The sequence below is a fragment of the Vulpes vulpes genome, chromosome 9 (genome assembly GCF_048418805.1).
Source record: "Vulpes vulpes isolate BD-2025 chromosome 9, VulVul3, whole genome shotgun sequence".
Taxonomy (NCBI): Eukaryota; Metazoa; Chordata; class Mammalia; order Carnivora; family Canidae; genus Vulpes; species Vulpes vulpes.
In genome coordinates, this window is record NC_132788.1 from 79,809,323 (window position 1) to 79,828,818 (window position 19,496).

At 40.4% G+C, this 19,496-nt stretch overlaps 1 protein-coding gene across 2 annotated transcripts in view; it reads left to right on the plus strand.

The window, feature by feature from the left end:
* Window positions 1–19,496, plus strand: part of ADAMTS9 (ADAM metallopeptidase with thrombospondin type 1 motif 9) — a 160,037-nt gene that overhangs the window by 96,318 nt on the left and 44,223 nt on the right. The gene's annotated exons all lie outside the window — the stretch shown is intronic.

The window sequence follows — 19,496 nt, forward strand, 5'->3', positions numbered from 1 at the left end:
GGAGACCCTTACATGCATGTAAGGTTTATATAAGGTGTGAAATAAGATAGGTTCTCCAAAGCAGATGATGATAGCTAACTTTTACTGAGTATTTACTATACACCAAGCCAAGTTAAACAAACACACATCGTATTTACCCCCATATTACCCCATGACGGTAGCGCTCTTATGAATCCATTTGACTATGTGATCATCTTAATAAGATGATCAATCTTATAGATGATCAATCTATAATAAGACATCAATGTCACTGCACTGATGATACCGATCCTGCTTCATCTGATAGAAACAGCCCATATTCAGAATGAGATTTTTATACTCCTGTTGATATTCAAAAATAAAGGATATACCTAAAACTCAGACACCAGAAACCTCAACATTATTTGCCTAATATTGACGTTGCCCATTTGACTCCAGCCACAGAAAATCCAAATTTATTTCTGTATGGGTGAATTCCCATAACCAGTTGTTATAAACACTTCAGACAACTGGTTATATTTTGGGAATAGTAGAACACGTCTCTTTCATTTTAATGTTATCACATCAGCCAGATTAGGAGGATGATACAAAGATTTTGACTGTAAGGACTATCACATTGCAAAATGCATACTCATTTTTCATAAACATAAAAATTTTTTTTACTAATGAAGACACAGCTTAAATATACAGCTAGTGCCTTTTAAAAAAAAATAAGCATGTTATTGAGCTAAGAGTTTTTTGTTTGTTTTTTAATCAAAACAAGTGAAACGCCTGCATCTATCTCATTGGAGTTAAAACTTAGCCAGCTTTTTGTTTTTCATTGTTTACAGTGATTGTGTGCCTATGGGAGACTCTGTTCCTGCCTCCTGACAGCTGATATTTCATGATAGCTTGACAGATTTCTATTTTTGCAGTTTTTAAAAGTCCAAAGGTGGGGGAAGCAGGGATAGGAGAGTTATTAGACACTGTGGAGGAGTGTAGGCCCTCTCACTGACTCACGTCAGCGAGCTGTCCTTCTGGAACAGAGAGGAATAGGAACTTTGGAATGTGGTGTGGGAGGTAGAGATTGGGTCCACGTCTAATTGGTTGGGAGGGAATCCTGATTAGTAAAGGCAGTCGAGGAAGATTTATTTTACGGAGAGGGAGTAAACAATTCTAGGTCATTCCTTAAAAAGGGACATCATTTATCTTTCAGCAAATACTTTTAAATGCCTACTGTGAACCAGGCACAGTTCTAGGTGCATGAATAGAGCTAGGCATTTGAGTGGAGAAAGAGAAAATGTGGTATTAAACAAAACTAATTACACATATAATTAAAGAACTGACACTTTTTTTCCTGGCAGCCTCATTGTAATGAAAATAAAAATAAAATACACACACAAAAATAAAAATAAAGCTTGCTCTTAGAGTGTGTGTGGGTGTGGGTATGTATATCTATATACACACACACAATTGCTAATGGTCTTTGTTCACTAAATAAAAATTATCAATCCTATCTTTCTTTTTAAGTGCACAATTACACAATCATTTTCAGGGACAAATGCTTTCTGGCTGATGCCATGGAACCTTTACAAATCTCCTATCAGAGAGTGTGCTTCTATTCACTCTTAACGTTTTAACCCAGACATGAGTTCAATGGTCTGAGAGCCAGGAGAAGCAGAGGGCCTGGCTTTCCATCTCTCCCCTTTAGGGTCCTCAGCCTCCACACAAGTGTAGGAAGTCCTGGCTGAGGTTCATTTTTCCCCTGTGTTATTTAATGATTACCAATAAAAAAAATCTGGAATGTATGGATTGCCACACCACCACCTTTGCTTCTTGTTGCTTTGTTTCCTCTAAAGTGGGAGATCATTTTCATAGGTGGTTTTAAAGACCACAACTTCCCTTTCCAAAAATTTATAAAATGGAACATTGGCGGCCAAAAAAAAAGAGTGTACAGGAAGTAGTGTGGAAGGTAATCAGTACAGGCTGTGCCGCCAAAACCATTACTCTTAGCCAGATCTGCATCCCCTTTTTCCTATTAGAAAGAGGCTGTGCGTTGGCCAATGTAGTCCAGTAACATTCTTCAATTGATGGAAATATTCTCTCTTTTTGCTTTCCAATACGGAAGCTACTAGCCCCATGTGGCCAATATGGAGCACTTGAAATGTGGCTAATGTGCAATAAGGGTACTGCTCTTTAAAATGTATCTAATTTTAATTACTCTAAACAGCTACCTGTGACTGGTAGCTACCATACTGGGCATACCTCAGGCAGCAGTACATCTTTTGCAATTAATACTCAACTAACCAAGAAATCAATAAACTTATAAAAGTCAATTGGAGACAAAAACCCTGTGTCAGCTTGTAAAGGGTCCCTAGGTAGGATGCCCTTGCAGCCAAGTGAGTACCATTCTCTTGCCTTTCATGCTGCTCTGTGCCTTTGGTTTGGAACACTGCAGTGGGTGTTCCCTGACAGCTGGGCATTAGCAAAAACAGGACAGTGCAAAGAGAGGCTTATCAGAACCAGCTGTCTTGAGAGTAGTAACTCCAGGCCCTCAGTGTAAAAGCAGCTGTTAAAACAACTCTCCTCTTGTGCGTCTTAGAGTTCAAGTTCATCGTGGCAGTAAGTTCAGTTAAGGAGAAAGAGTGTTTATGTGTTCAATGGGCCGAAAGGGCAAGGCTTGATTGATGCTTTATAGAAGACAAAAATGGGAAACACCGGGTAGTCACCTTGTAGAAGCTTGAATTCCAAGAGATCAGTCCCTCTTTGAAGGAAGTTTCAGGATGGCAGCTTTTCATATTCACCGAGCCCTGTAGGTAAAGGTTGAGCAGATTAGCTTTAAGGGGCTGTGTTTGAAAGACACTTTAGAAGAATCAGAGTTGAGGCAATGTCTCCTCCATCACTATGTTTTTCATTTAGCTTGCAAAACATAGCCTCCCCAGTGTTAAGAAAATCCTTGTGGATTCATTCATGTTCATGCCCCATGCTGACACCCCCTTGAAATTAAAATGTATGCAACAACATTGGCTGCAGATTGATGATGTCATCAATTCTCTTTTCCAGTGGCCAGGTAGTTGTTGTTTTTCCCTTTAGGGTGACATCTGAATTAAAGTCTAAACCATTCAGGTGGTCTCCTTTTAAGAAGCACGTAATAATTTGTTATGTTCACTCTCTGGTTGGCTATACATTGAAATGGGAGATAAGTAAAATAATTCTCAGGATCTCAGCAAGTGGATGAATAGCTTCAGGTGTCCACAAAAGAGCTGGGTTTTTTTTTCCTTTGCTTAATTTTGCACAATGTATTCCTTTCCATGATTATAAAGAGGGCTTTGATTTTTTATTTTAATTATTTGATTATTATTTTTTATTTTAATTATAGTGAGCACATTTTGGAGCACTTACTTTTTGCTAGGAATTCTACAAAGCAATTCACCCATATTGTCTAATTTAATCCTCTCTACCTGGTGAAGTTAGCACCATCAGAGAAGTTAACTACTTGGGTCTAGGTCACCCTGTTGAGAAGGGGCTGAGTTAGGACTTGAACCTGGGACTTTCTGACCTTCAATCCCGGGTTTTAACCAAGATATAATCCCCTCATTTTGGTCTTTAGTTGGTGAAGTGGTAAAATGTAACCTTTGTGGAAAGAGGAAATTTAAGATTTTCTGTTCTCCCAAATTGCAACTATTTGAAACATTCTGAAATTCCTGAGCCATTAACAAATTTTGCTCAGAGCTCTAAAGGGATGAATATGAGAAAATTATTTCTCCTCAAATTAAACCATGTAGGGAGCAAAATTTAGGTTCTTTGAAGATTTCGAGAAAAAGGCATCCCATATTTATTAAACAGGCATTGGGTGATATTTCTGACATATTAATATACAAAGAGAAATGAAATAAATTGGGGTAATATAAATCTAAGAGGTTTTTTTTGGATATATAGATAATCAGAACAATAGCTCAGATTCTGTAAAAGCCAATTAGGGAATTTGCAGATGTTTGTGGTGATGAGGTTTGTTGTAAAATGTAATCTACTGCCCTACAAGTGAATTATGAAATTAAAATTTATTAAAAAGTGATTTCACACTAAAAGCTCTCTGGTTGAAATAAAACCCATCAAACACATTGAGATATCTTCCAAACTGTTTCTAGAGCTAAAACTAAGCTCTTCTTTGGGCATTGCTGAGTCTCTTCTGTTCCCATCAGTAGAACAGTCAACCATTTTGGGTTCTGGCCTTACATTCTGTTCTTCACTCCTTATTGTCCCAACCACTGTATTCCTCCATCCACATGGTGGGTGAAAGATAAGACTTGGTTATGATCTGGGAGCTCTGTGAGATGAAGAGAGGGAAAATATAATGGAAAAAATAACAGGTTTGCTTTTTTTCTTCTTAGCTAAAACAAAGAAATATAGTCACCACATTTCAAGTGAAAAACCTATTAACAAAACACTTACTTAATTGTCCCAAATCTTAATTTCCTTTGAGCTGAACAGGTCCACTGTTTAAGCTTATTGCCTTACCCAAAGTGGGCATACCATAAACAGTGTCAAAATGAATGAATGAATGAATGAATGAGCCAAGCTACTCAGGAGCTGAAATCCTGATTGCATTGGCCTAGGAATATGGAAACAAAGTGTGAACCTCTACACAGGAATAATTAAAACATAACACATAGGGTTGGATGTTGGTGGTGTATCAATAGTGATTTCCCGACTTGGAGAATTGTATGCTGTTTATGTAGGAGAGTGTCCTTGATTAGGAGAAGCTAGAGTTTTGGAGATGATGAGACATATGTCATGAAGCCATTCATATATACATATATACCATAATCATATAGAGAGGGAGGAAAGAGCAAGTGTGGTAAAATGTCGGCAATTGGAAAAAGGGAGTTCTTTGTGATGATCTTGCATTTTTTCTATAAGTTTGATATATTTCAAAATAAGTTATTGTTAAAATTTCCTAAAGAAACAGATTCAGAGTGTGTATTTTACTTCAAAGGAAGTGAAGAGTAGGTCTAGATTTATTTCAGGACTTTATAAATTCTGACATATTTTAGGAAGCTGTTTTTAATCTCAGATTTATACTGTCACATCATAATAAAAGTGAGTGCTGTAGCCAGTGCTCAGCAAAAACAGAATCTTTCCTAGTTTTTCATTGGCTTATTTCCCATGACTTTCTCTCCTCCTTGTCCCCATCTCCCTTCCTCCCTCAGACCCCTCCCACCCATGCAGCTAAAATGAAAGACCTCTGGTAATGATGTGGGTTTTTTGCTCCCCTTTACCCAGGGAAACCCAGACTTTCATTACAAGTTTTGCAAGTAAATACGTGGCTGTATGCAGACTCATCTTTTTTTTTTTTTTTTTCATCTACTGCTCCCCTAGTAAAGCCCAGATTCCTTTGAAAACTAAGGATTTTTTTCTTCTTTTTTTCAAAAATGTGTGTTGTTTATTTTCCTTGCACTTAATAAAAAGCCTTCACCCAGCCAACTCACCTATTGCATTGCAGTTTGTGGGGGGTTTTTGGTGAAATCATGATTTCCTTCTCATTGATTGTCTCTTAATCGGATGTGAAATATCCGGGAACCTCTTAGCAGTGGCAGGTCAGGGACATGATGTCAGGGAGGAAGTGCTGTGCAGAAGGGCATGTTTGTAGTGGACATCTTCATTGCTGTGTGTGGGAATTGGTTTCACGTTGTACATGTCACGTTCTCTAGAGACTAGGACTTCCCAACCCTTGTAGTCTAGACCTTGATCTTGGATTCCAGCAGGCCCTTTACCACTTCCATCCACTAAATAGCTCTTTGGCCCCACCCCTACTGAGTCAGTTAAAATCAATTCAGTTTTGAGAGCTTGTTGGACTTACTGAAAACCTTAGGATAATTCAGTAGTTTTCAGTTGGGGGTGATTTTTACCCCCTGGTGGACATTAGGTAATGTCTGGGGACAAATGTCACGAAGAGGTTGAGGGTGCTACTGAAATCTAATAAATGGAAGCCAAGAGTGTTGATAAGCATCCTACAATGCCCAGCATAGCCCCTAACAACATAGAATTATCTCACCCAAAATGTTGAAATAGTGCCAAGGTTAAGAAACCCTGAAGAGACATCTGGTGAGGAGAGGGAAGACTCATAATTAAAGTTATATCTAGGAATTGGCAACAGACATTGAATATTTGGTTTTTCTTTCGGATACTTTTAAAAAGTAGGACTAATTACTAATTTGTATGTTTATCTGGGTAGCAGACTGTGTTTTTAATTGGAGACTAAGGCAGTGGTAAAGAAAGTATTTTATGGGTTATAAATAGGTATAAATTAGAATATGCCAGTCTCAGCACTGTTGACATTTGAGACCAGATAATTCTTTGTTGGGGGGCTGGTCTGTGCCTTGTCAGATGTTTAGCAGCATCCTTTACCTCTACCCAATGGATGGCAAAAGTATATCCTCTTAGTTGTGATGACCAAAAATGTCCTCAAACATTGCCACATCATCTGGGAGAGTTACATCGCCTCCTCTCTGTAGTTCTATGGATTTCCTACAGCAGAACTTTTTTTTCCCATATTCTTATGGGTATTATGTGGGTATAGTCTACAGCATTTCCCAAATGTGTTTGATACCAAATTCTCTTTTTTTAAGTCAGAGAAGTCTTTAAGATTATAAAATTGTTCCTTCTCCTTTCTAGGAAGATAAACTTTCATGTTGTAGAGATCGCCAGGTTTTCACCATCAATTCCATCAATTATTTCCCACCAGTTTTTTTCATCCTTTAGAGTAAGCCATACGTTAGGTGATCAGATTTTCCAGATGTGTGGCATTAAATTGGCTTTTCAGTACGTGAACTTCGGAGGAAGGAAGTTTCCGAAGCTCTGCTGCTCCATACCTTCCCTTTTCCACTTTGTAAATCTTTCCTCATTTAGCAGAAGGCCAATGCTATATTTACCAACTCCAATCTCCACATTACACATGCATATATTCTCAGAATTGCAGGCTCAACTCTGAAAAAGGTGGGTCAGAGATGCATTTGATATGATACATCTCCTGGCCCTAGAATGAAATCAGTCTCAATACTTCTCCTTCCAAAAGGTCACTAACAATGGCCCCCTAAGCACTAGTAGTAACTCCATAGCTTTTGGACCAGTGAAACTCAGTAGAGGAAAGGCAAGCAAAATAACCCCAACATACGATCATCAACTTCAGAAGTTTTATGGTAGGACCTAAGTGCTAATGAAATACTGGATTTGTCCCACAATGTTTAAAGTTTTCTTGATGGAAGACCACAGAAAATTTAATTAGAATGTATGTACATTGGTGCCCAATGTAGAAGAGATGGTTCTCCATAAGGCAAGTGAATGCCACCTTCTAGAATTAACTACAACCTTAAATTTCTAACGGACTATGTAAAAAACACTTTAAAATTAAAAACTGATGCCTGGGTGGCTCCATGGTTGAGTGTCTGCCTTCGGCTCAGGGTGTGATCCCAACGTCCCGGGATCAAGTCCTGCATCAGACTCCCCGCAGATATCTTGCTTCTCCCTCTGCCTATGTCTCTGCCTCTCTCTCTGTGTCTCTCATAAATAAGTAAATTTTTTAAAAATTAGAAATTGATTTTTGTCTTTTACCTAATTATAATCTGAATTATAAACCTAATTCTAATTATATAATTTAACTGGAAGTGGAGAAATAATAGCAAAGATCCTTATTTACTGAACATTTTGGTGAACCAAGCCCTGGGCCTGATGCTTTGTATGCATTACTGCAATCCTCATAAAATCTTGCAAAATCAACCTTATTATTATGTCCATTATGCGGGTAGGAAAACTGAGCTGTCAGAAGGCAAGTAAGTTTCCCAGTATCATATGATCAGTAATTTTTTTTTTTTTTTTGTCAGTAATTCTTAAAGCTAGACCTGACTGATTCCCAAGCCCCCTGCTTTCCACTTCCTCTTTGGTAGGGCTTTCAAAAGTTCTAGAAATACTGATTTTGATTTGTGACACATGAAAGAAACAAGCACTTGCTCAAGTGGAAACCAGTTCAGCTCTCCTCTGCTTTTTAAAAGTTACTGAAGCTGAGTCCTTAGTATCTGAGTGTTTTTCAAGGGTTTTCGCCAGGTTCCCGGTTTTGTTTATTTTACTTATCAAAAGTGGGAGGTAGCTGAATACTTGCATTTTTAAATAGAACAATTTTAACAATTCACTTGATTTTTAATGATTCTCAGAGGAACTCAGAAATTAGATTTGGTCTCCCGGAATTCCCCAGCCAGTGCTCTGAAAGGGTCTGGCTTTCCCACCATCATACAACACCCTAGTATGATGAGAATTGGCTCGTTTTTAAGGAAAAGTCTGCTAGACTAAGAAAACTAGGTCTTTCTTGACACGACTAGATCCTAAAATTTGGGTAACAATTATCCCACTTGCCAGAGAGGCTTGTGGTGGCTAGTTTGCAGAGAGTGTGAAGGATGGTGGCAATGACTCATTTCTATCAAATTCACTCTATAAAATTTCAAGCTTGATTTTGGGTTTTGCAGCCCTGGATATCTTATACTTTGAGAGCCTTTTCTTAAATGAAAGGAAACTTAAGCTGAGACACTGTTTTTGGAACAACAGTAAGATTCTTCAGTTTTTTGCTTTTAGATGTTTATAGCCAGAAGAGAGAGAAAATACCCAACCTGTGTAGAACCCATTCATGTCCATACATAACTTCATAGTTTATTTTTGGTTCATATATTTACATTTTTTTCCGTCTGGGAAAAGGATCATTGTAAAGTGACATGTTAGGAAGGAGAAACAACATTATGTGACTCAGGGCCACTCAGGGTATAGGATGGTGTCAATGTCTTAGAGCCAGCTTTCAAAACAATAGTCTTGCCTTTGCAGGGCAGAGTAGTATTCTAAGTTCCTAGCTAATGCCATTTGCTGTCAATTTGTCTTATATCACATCCTCAGATAACCTTCTGTTTAGGTGTCCCCTGTGTAGTATTTAGTTCTGTCATTAGGAATTAAATATTTACCCACAAGAGTACTTAGCCAGTTTTGGACTGAATAGACGCAGAAGATAAGAGAGAACAATAGTTGTTTATTTGGTCCCTGCAATGAACTGAGCATTGTGCAGGATGCTTTCTTAATCCTTAAAAGTTCTTGTGAGATAAGTGGCTCTGGGTTCATTGAGATGCTATTCATTTACTCACTCATGCATTCACTTGCATATTCTGTAAGTACTTGAATGTTTTCTATAAGCCAGTCACTGCTGTAGCCACTGATATAGCAGTGAACAAAACAGACAAGAATTCTTAGAGAAGAAAGATAAAAAAATAGCATGGAAGAGGGGATGGGAACTGTACAATTAAGGAGATCAGGCAAGTCTCCTTTAAGAAGGGGATATTTGAACAGAGATACGGGAAAATACAAAATCAAGCCATGTAGATATCTAGAAGAAGAGTATTTGGGGTTAAGACCTAGAGACTGGAGTATGCCAAGCACATCTTAGCAGTAGCAAGGAGGCTAGTGTGGCTGAGTTAGAGGGATGGGTGGTAGGATATGAAATTAGAGATAAAACTGAGGGAGAGGAACGGGGGGTAAATCATGGGACAAGGAAGGAAGGGTTAGGCTTTTGGAAGGATTTTTGCTAACACTCAATGAGGTAGGAAGCCATTGTGTGGAGGCAAGTTGAGTAGAAACATGGATTTGTTTTAAAAAGACTGACTCTGGCTTCTGAATTTAGAGGAAGCTATCGGAGGAATAAAGGTGGAAACAGGGAGACAATTAGAAAATCATTGCAGTGAGTCAGATGGGAAAAGACCATGAGTGAGTGGCTTAGATGTTCACAGTGAAAGTGGTGGGAATTGGTGGGAAGTGGTGGGAATATATTTTTAAGGTAGTGCTTAAGGATTAGCTGAGAGTTTGGGTGTGGATTTTAGACAAAGAGAGGAGTTGGGATAACTCCAAATGTTGTGCACAGAATAAGCAGAAGGATGGAGCTTCCATTGACTAAAATAAAGGGGACTATAGGAAGGAGGAGTTTATGGAGAAAGACCAGGGCTTATGCTTTGGGCATGTTAGGTGTGAGATGCTTATTCACCATCATTTCATGCCTCTGTCGAGCAGAATTAGAAAGAGATGTTTGCCATGGTTAAGCATTTTGTGTAGTATCACAAAGAAGAGATAGTACTGGTCTGAATGATTCCAAAACCAAATTTATAACTACCATTTCCCTTTTGCCCCAACTCTTGAGTTTCCATTTGAGTAGATCTCAGAATAGTGTAGGAATAATTTAAATTTATACATAACCATCAACCTAATTTTAGCCCCTTCTAATGCCAAGTCTTTTATCTTATAGCCATTTACATTTTAGCTGGTTTTATTTCTTCTTGTCTCATCCTTTTATAATGATATTTTGAGCCATTTCTTTGCCAAATGGTTAGCAGGAGGGAAAGACAAAACCAACAAGGACAAATAGTGGTCCTATCTGAATTCCCAGTAGAGTAATGCAAAGTTGGAGGATGAGCGTCTAATTCAATAATGACTAAGATAACTTTTCTCCCTTCCACTGAGGTATATTTCTCTGGATACAGACTCAGATATGTATGCAAATCTCAGTTTTTGAGGGGTATAAATATCCACCCACCAGCAAACTAATTACATAAACTACTTCCTCCCCCAGAAAAAAAGTTATAAATTTTTCAGTGTAAGAAGTTTGACATGTTGGCTTGTAAAGATGTTCCTTTCATAACAAGCCAATGGAGGAAGGTCCAGATACACAGAGAAAGCAAGATTAGAAGAGGCAATTACATGAATTTTCTCCTGTTGTCTTTCAAATGACTGATTGGCAGGTAGACTAGCTCTTGGGGAAGAGAAAAGTTTAAGGGCTGGACATCGGTTAGGTAGGTGAAAGTCCAGAGAGGACCTGCATGGATTGCTTTTCTATGGACGCATTCCCAAAGATGACTTAAGCTTCTCAGGTCTGTTCCTGACCATCTGTGACACTAGCATAAGTCATGAGGGGGTATCACTGAACATTGCCATCTTCTAACAGAATGACATCTCCATGCAGCCTCAATCATGGTCTACCTACAGAGTGTCAGGAAGTTCTGGTCACCATTCCCTCAGCCATAGCTTTTCCACCAATTACTCAGACACTTTGTCACTCACCTTCACAACAGCTGAGAATAAGGATCCTGGCACAAATACCTCACCCACTAGCCCCCTGTCTTCCAGACTGCCTTCATGAACAATTCTGTGGCAAATACAGAGTGTGAATCCTTGTACCATCTTCACCTCTTTCCTGAAAGATGCCAATATCATTATTTTGCCAAAGTCAGGTTACAAAGAATCAAAATAGTCAGTATGCTTAGAAATGGGGAATTGGAGGGCATGTTAGGGACCACAGGGCCTGGTGGTGAAATATGCCTCAGATTCCTGGGGGGCACCACTGCGTTGTGGCCATGATAAAACTCACCAGGTGTTGCTTTTTGCAGATTTTGTTTGGTTTTTGGTTTTTGTCTTGATGAGGAGAAACACATAATATTTAACATTCTTGCAGAACAAAAAGAACCTCGATTTGGATTTCACAATTTGTGTAACTAATTTCATATGCTGTTCTATTTAATGTGAATATTCATTTCCCCTCCTGTCCTATGAAGCTGCTACATTATGAGGTTGGGCAGGGGCAGCTGGAGAGCCCTGTGCCTCATCATTCTTGGGGGTGATGGGAAGTAGAGGGCACGAGCCCTTCCTACTGTGTCTCCTTATTGGTGTGGCCCTGCCATTCCCCGTGTGAGGCATACACAGGGCCACCTACTTGGCTGTAGTATTGACAGCAGCCTTCAAGCGTGCTCCAAGATTTGACATGTGAATCTTAGTGCCTTTTCTCCCACAGTCTTAGACTTTTGTAGTATTGGAAAGGCTGTCGGTGTTGGGGGGCGACGGGGATGGAAGGGTGGCCTAATGCCCCATCCGGCTGGGATGACCGTGACTCCCGCCTCTGCTTTCTTCCATGGTGTTCCCTGCCAATCTTGTGCTTTCTCAGCTCCTTTTCATGGTAATAAGTGCCATGGTGGTCCTGGACATAAACAGCCATCAGGCAGACCTGTCAACATTGGCTTTACGCCCTGAAGTCACGGCCCTTTTTTCCTGGCAAAGCTCTCTCTCCCACCCCACTCATTCTGGTTCCCTGATGCCCCCATCCAGAGCCATTCTTGTGCTGTGAGAAGCCCTAACTGTGTTCAAACCCAGCAATTCACAAAGGGCTGCGAGCACTGCCATGGTGGAGCTGAGCAGAGCAGGGGGTGTGGCGGGGCACGGCTGTTCGGTGATGGTGGTCACTGGTGTGGAGTTTGTGTTTCAGGACATTAAAGGAATAACCCGACGAGATGCAAATAAGAAACATAAGTAGTTCTTGAGATAATACATATGAGCAGGAAATGGTGGAATAGAAAAAAGACGCGGCATTCAGATGTGAGGTCTTTCTTTCTCTTACTCGTCTTCCTGTCTTCTGTGGCCAGGGAGACTGTATTAGTAAGTCTAGTGGAGAAGAGTGAAGAGGGCACTATGCAAGTGGAGGAATCTTTAACATTTTTGTCCGCCCTGGGGATTGCTCTGTGACCTTTGGAAAGGAAAGCTCTTCACCCATTCACACGGGTGAGATTTTGCCAAAGTCCCTCCTTCATTCAGCCAACATCTGTGTCAGAATGCTAATCTCAGACTCCATTAGTTAACTAAAAAAAAAAAAGAAAGAAAAATGCTTACCTTTTTATCCACGCGCTGGGAGATGTTCTAAAAGGCTCTGCTGAATAGAAATAAGAGCAGTGGTGATAGCGAATGTGTACTGAGGTTTACAGTGCTTGGCCACAACACCAACAGCTCTGTCTGGATACCTTGTCCCCCTTCATTGTGACATAACTGTGTTGAGTGTAGACGCTGCTGTGGTCCCCATTTTACAGAGAACAGATCTGAGCTGAGAGAGGTTAAGTAATTTGACCCAAATAGCACCAAAGTAGAATGGCAGATGGCGTGTCGGCCTAGGATGGCCTGACTCCAGAACGTGTGCCTTGAAATGCTTCATTTTAGAGCACAATGAAGCCAAAGCAGTAAGCTTTGTTGCCTGTGCTGGCGCACATGCACATCTCTCCCTTGGTATTCTTAAGTGGCATTCTGGAACGGGAGGTTGTTACACTCACTCCTGTTCATACTGGTGCTTGCCATCCATCAAAGTCAGAGGGGGTAGGATCAGTGCCTGACTTGCTAGTCCCTGTTTATCATGCTAGCTCTTTGTGAGCATAAGCGACTCAGGAGAAATCAGGATGACACATTAGCTGTGGTTCCTGATCAACATGCAGAACACCAGTAGTTGGCCACAAATCCCTGGAGGGATAGTGTTCTGTGCTGGGTATAGGAACTCAGAGTCCTAAGCCTGCATTTATTCCTTCCTTGCTGTGTGACTGTGAGTGCGCCATGTCTCCTTTCCTCTAGTGTCGAATTTGTAAGCCAAACAGATGGACTGAACAATCTTTGAGATGCCTTAGAGCTCAGACATTTGAGAGATTAGTCTTCAGTGAATTGGCAGGCCCAAATTCCCAACCCGCAGCCTTCCGTTCATGACCATGCAAAGAGCCATTCACCAGTGAACAGAAGCAGTCATTTGCCATTTGGCATCAGACAGACCCCAGAGGGCGAATAAATGCTGAAAAATGGCCAGGAGAAAATCAGGGTGTGGCTTCAGGCAAAGGGAAATCAAGCCCTTTATTTAGGTGATTGTATGTTTGCACTCGTAAGTGTCTTTCTTCCCAGGGTCCTAAAGATGTTGTGAAGAAAGTAATAAAGCCAGAAATATTAACATTATATAGGTACTGTCTTCCTAAGAGACTGAGGAATCAGAGGCTTCTAGAATAGTCTCAAGAGACATTTCTTTGAGGTCCTTGCTTTTTCTTGTTGCCTTGGGTAAGCCGAGATGAGCAGCTTGTTTTCTTAACCAAGCCCTTTCTTCAACATAGTTGAAGGAAGAAAGTGTTGGTTCTGGAGCCCAGGATGTACAATTTTTAAAGACTAGCTCTGCTGCTTCCTGGCTTTGTGACCCTGGCCAAGTAATGTCACCTCTTTGGTTCTCCTTATCTGGAGAAAGGAATCCGAATAGTATCAAAGTCACCAGGTTGCCTTTGGGATTAAATGACAGAAGCCAGTGTCCTGCAGCTTGGTTTTCTATTCACAGAAAGAGTTCAATAGAAGGTAGCTGGTGTGATTTCCAATAGTTCTGTTCCAACTGAAAGAGGGGTCCTGGGGTGGCCTTTTGGAATCTAAATAATTTGTGCCAAATCAGTTCAGCATTCACACTGTGGGTCAGATGCCGGGTGGTTCTTTCTTTGTGACATTTGGTTTATAGTACGCTTCTGGGATGGATACAGATTTCATGTGTTCATTCATTTCCATAATTATTTGCTGGCTGCCTCCGGCGTGGAAGGCAGCACAGAAGCACGTGTGAGTGGCAGCTACTGTCGTTTTCCTATGTGGCAAGCGCACGTGGTTTCTAGGCCCCACACTGAGCAGTGTTTGGTGCTCTGATCCCTCAGTCTATATCCTTGTGCTCTCGTTCTGGCTTCGGTGGAAGAGTGTATGCAGACTGGTTTTGCCTGTCCTGATGGTGTGAAGCCCCTGCATACTCATTTCATTCATCACCCTAATTGGCAAAGGCAGTCCTGAACCTTGGACGCAAGCCTTGCATCCTTGCTGACAGCATAGTTTTCAGGTGAGGTTTGACTTTATGTTTTGTTAAACAAAACCAAAATGAGAATAAAATCAGGAAGAGTTGTTAGTAAAAGATGCAACCAAACATTTTTGAAGTGAAGGGATTGAAATGCTCCTTTCATATTTTATGGACTCACAAGGGAAAGGCAAATAAGGATTAGTACAATGTCCTCTCTCAAAAATGAAATCTGCTCACCAGTCTCAGAATGATGGTTAGCTACCTAATTGTCAAAAATTCTTCTATCAGCAGAATCTTGACTTAATTTGGTAATGGCTTGTAGTATATGTCCTTCCTCTTGGCCTTTCAGTTCTTCATTATTTCTAACCTATTGGCAGCCAATCCTGTGGTTGGAAATATGGACTAGTTGATCAGCATCCTCCATCACGCATGGCACATAAACAGAATCTCATGTGTCCTAGATCTCTTGGAGCTGGAAATCAACTAGATATACAAAACAATGCCAGACGTTCTGCTAGGGCTGTTCTCCTGGACCATCCATTAACCAAGCATCTGCTGTAACTGGGCAGTCCTGGTCTATAACCCGGCCCCTCTATTGCTTCCTCTAGGCCTCAGCATCACCCAACCATTGAGAAGCTTCCATCTGACTGCATTCTGTGTGCATCCCTGACCTCCACCCTCCCTTTCTTATTCCTTCTTAGCTCTTTATTGTGTCCTTACCAATTCCAGGTACTCTTTCATCTTCATATGGATGTCCAGGTTCACAGCTGCCTTGGCAACCCAGGAGTCTCATTCTTTCTAGGTCCTCAGCCCTTCTTATCCAGGCAGACACACTGAGGTTGTTTGCTGGCTTCTTGATGTCTGAGAGACCACATACCTCTATTTAAGTGAAACGAATGATGCAGGGCACCCCCCATGGCAGGGGCAGCACGCCAGACCCTGATGTCACCATAACTACAGCTATCACTGGAGAGAGAGCAAGCCTACAGTAGAGATTACGAGCAGGCTGCTGAGGCCTTAGGTGTTGTTTTCACCAGATGAGTTGAAATGAGGTTCAAACTCATAGACCTTGGTTAGTGGCAAGTGTTGAGCCAGCAAATAAACAGAGCTTCACATTAAACATCCCCTTTGAATGGCCTCACAGAAACAAAAGCCCCAAAGCCCAGTCATTTGGGATACTGACTCTGATGTTTCTAAGTAGCAAGCAGAGATTACACACATTGTTTGGGAGTGTTGCACAAAGCTAGGGGAAAAGTATTAAGCATATTCGTTGTTTCTCCAAGGAACAAACATCAGAGTCCAGTTAGCAACTTAGGAGGCTGTTTCAGCTATAGATTTAAGGACTTAAACATTCCACAGAGCAAGAACCTTGAGATATGTAACCAATAAATAGCACGTACTAGGTGATGCACTGGATTTAACTATCATATCTTAATGACGCACATTGATGCACAAGTCAGTGTCTGGAAAAGGCTGGAAATGATCAGATGGAAATTTCCCTCAGAATATAAGAGCTGCAACCTGTATTTATTTGGTTATCAAAATGAGAACTTCTTTAGGAAATCATAATAGACCCACTAATGAAGCTGTTAGATATGAAAATTTCCATCAGCAGCTGCTTCTCTTCATTGGTAAGTTAGAAAGCATGAAATGAAAAGTGCTTGTTATGATTAGTTACCTTGAGAATTTCCTTATCACTTTTAGATCTTAATTTTAGGCAAATAATATGTGTAGTGAGTCATGCTGAAGCATTGCATTCTTTTTTCCAAGTCGGATCCATTCAAATCCCCAAATAAGAAAAATGCACACAGGAATGGGTAAGATGCAGCTAATCCAGACATTAAGGAGATTTTAAGGCATCATGTTTGGAAACTACTTCATCCATTTTCATTTCGTGGGCAATGGATGTTGGATGCACCAGGAGTGCCCCTCAAATGAATTACTATCAGTGATGTTTATAATTCAACTATTTTCCTTGTGCTGTTACTCTTCTCAACAGACATCTGTCCACTTGCATTGGAATCGTGTGGGGAGAGGTATGTAGATAGCATTGTGGTTACACCAGTTTGGAAATGCCAGTTGTCTCCAATCATGGTACCCGTCTCTGTGGTTATTGGGATGCTTAAATGAGACGATGTATGTATAATCTTAGAGCAGTGCCTGGTACATAAATGAATGTGGGAATGCTCTGCCTTGCTAATTCTGCTTCTGTAGATTGCTGCCTATTTTAGACTGTCCCTCTGCAGACTACTGAATCACCATTGCCATCAACTCTCTTTTCCCCCTTTTATGTTAAAGGACAGCGTCTTTGGACCACAGGTATATTGAAATGACTATCATTATGGGTGGGTTTGCTGTAAGTTCACCCATGTTCATCTGCTTACAGTTATGCCTGTATCTTTGCCCTAATTAAGCACATGTTTGCATCCATGGCTCCATATCTTTTGAGTTCAGCCTGTGTCCTACAAATAAATGCAGACTTGAATCCCAATACTGTTTTCCCATCCTTGTAAAAGTCATCACTATCCAATTGCCCATACTGTAAACCGGGGAGTCCATCTTTTTCTGCCATCTCCCATGCACGCCACGGCTGATCCACCAGAAACTATCATTTCTACCTCAAAGAGGTATGTCTTAAATCCACCAACTTGCCCCATCCCAACACTCTGCACCTCTTTAGAATCACCATCACTGGGATACATGGGTGGCTCAGCTGGTTAAGCATCCGACTCTTGATTTTGGCTCAGGTCATGATTTCAGGGTTGTCAGATTAAGTCCTGCATCAGGTTCTATGCTAGACATGGAGCCTGCTTAAGACTCTCTCTGTCTCTGTCTCTGTCTCTGTCTCTCTCTCTCTCTTAATCTCTGCCCCTCCTCCCCTTTTCTTTCCTCTAAAAAAAAAGGAATCACCACTACTTCTTGCCTAGACCAATGCAGTAGCTTCCTGAGCAGTTTCATTGTGTCCATTCATGCTGTATCCCCCCATTCCATTGTCCATTCAGTAGTCAGGGTACAATTTTTGAAGCAAATATTAAATGATATTTTTCCCTAATTTAAAACTCTATAATGATTTTCCAGATCCAAATATATGATTATGACCTATGAGCTCTGCATGGTCTAGCCCTGAGGGAAGCCTTGAGGGCCTCCTCACAACCACTGCAGAGCACTCATCTCTGTTACTAAGCATGCATTTATTTTTGTCAACACATGGTTCTTGTTGGTCTCCCTCATTGGCCTGGAAGCTCCATGAGGGTGAGGTGCAGTCAACTTTGCTCATCACTATGTTCCCAGCCCTTTGCATAATTTTTGAAACTTATTAGGCACTCAAATGTTTATTGAATAAACAAATGAATTCATCCCAGGTTTGAATTATGTTCCTTTGTTATTTGTCAGAGTTTCTAAATATTAAAATTAGTCACTAACAATAGAGATTATTTTGTATGAAGGTTATTAGACCACTAGTTTGTAGGACTATTTCTAGGACTTTCACTCTAAAAACCCGCCAGAATTATGTCCCAAGTCTTTATATATATGAAAGCACTGTAGGTTGAAAGATGGTTATTTATGTTTTGGTATGAATATTAAAATTGGCCTCCTTCCTTCTACACTGTGTAATCTATTAAGATTTCCAGTGCCTGGGTGGTGCCTGGTACGGTGGTACGGTCAGTTGAGTGTCCAATTCTTGGTTTTGAGTTAGGTTGATATCTCAGGGTCATGAGATCAAGCCCTACGTCTGATTCCATGCTTGCGCAGAGTCTGCTTAAGGATCTTTCTCCCTCTCCCTCTGCCCTCTGCCACCCCCCAAGTAAATAAATAAATAAATCCTTGATAAAAATTTCCAGAATGACAACTCCAAATCATAATACTCTCATAAGATAGAGCTCAAATGAAACCATCAATGTTTCCATTTCCTAAAGTAAAAGGTCACAGCCAAAACTATTAATACACATATTTCAAAATCATCTATTAGGCTACTACTGAAATTTTGGTAATGATTTGTATTTATTAGAGAAAGGTGTCTGGCACATTTATGAAAAAGCTTTGAACATGCTTGCTAACAGCAGTTAGATTAATATTCAGCTACATGTTTTACATGGCGCCATTTATCTATGAGGCATAAAAGGGCACTTTGGTAATTTAAGTTAACAAAAATCACAAAGTTAGTGAGGGAAATAAGAAATATTGAATAGAAGGAAATGACACTTGAAATCTGTTTTCATTGCATTTTCACATTTTGCTCTTCATTCTTAAACTCATTTCCCTCTAAAAGTCAAGAACATTATATTGGGAAATAATGTGTCTTGAAAACCTGAGCCAGAAAGCTTATGATCCAAGTGGTAATGACTTCTGTAATCGCTAATGAGGCAAATGGACGTTGAATATCTCAGTGCACTCATTGGGGCCAGCCTCTTGCCTATTCCACTAGAAGCTGTCATATCAAATTTTTGTCCTGACTCCATGGGCACTTTGATTCCTAAACCTTTCTGAGAAACCTAATCTGAAATCAAAGTCAAGTTTCTTAGATGTGGTCAGACAAGGTCACATTTAAAACAGTTCAGTGAACTTGCAGATCAAAGTTGAAAGGTAATGCCTCCTTCCCCAAATTGGCACAGACTTACCTGCTAGCTTACCTTTCAGTTTCTAATGTGGCTTTTTCACCTCCTTCCCAACTGACTGGGAAAATGAGAGTTTATCCTCTGAAAAATGGTAGAAGAGTTCCTTTAAATCACTTAATTAGGAAATTGGACACACTTATATTTTGAAAATGTACCTTATCCAAATCAGTGAATCACAAGGCATTTTGTTGAGGAAGTATCTTGATCTGAGATTGCATAAAGTGAGATGTGCAGTAGGA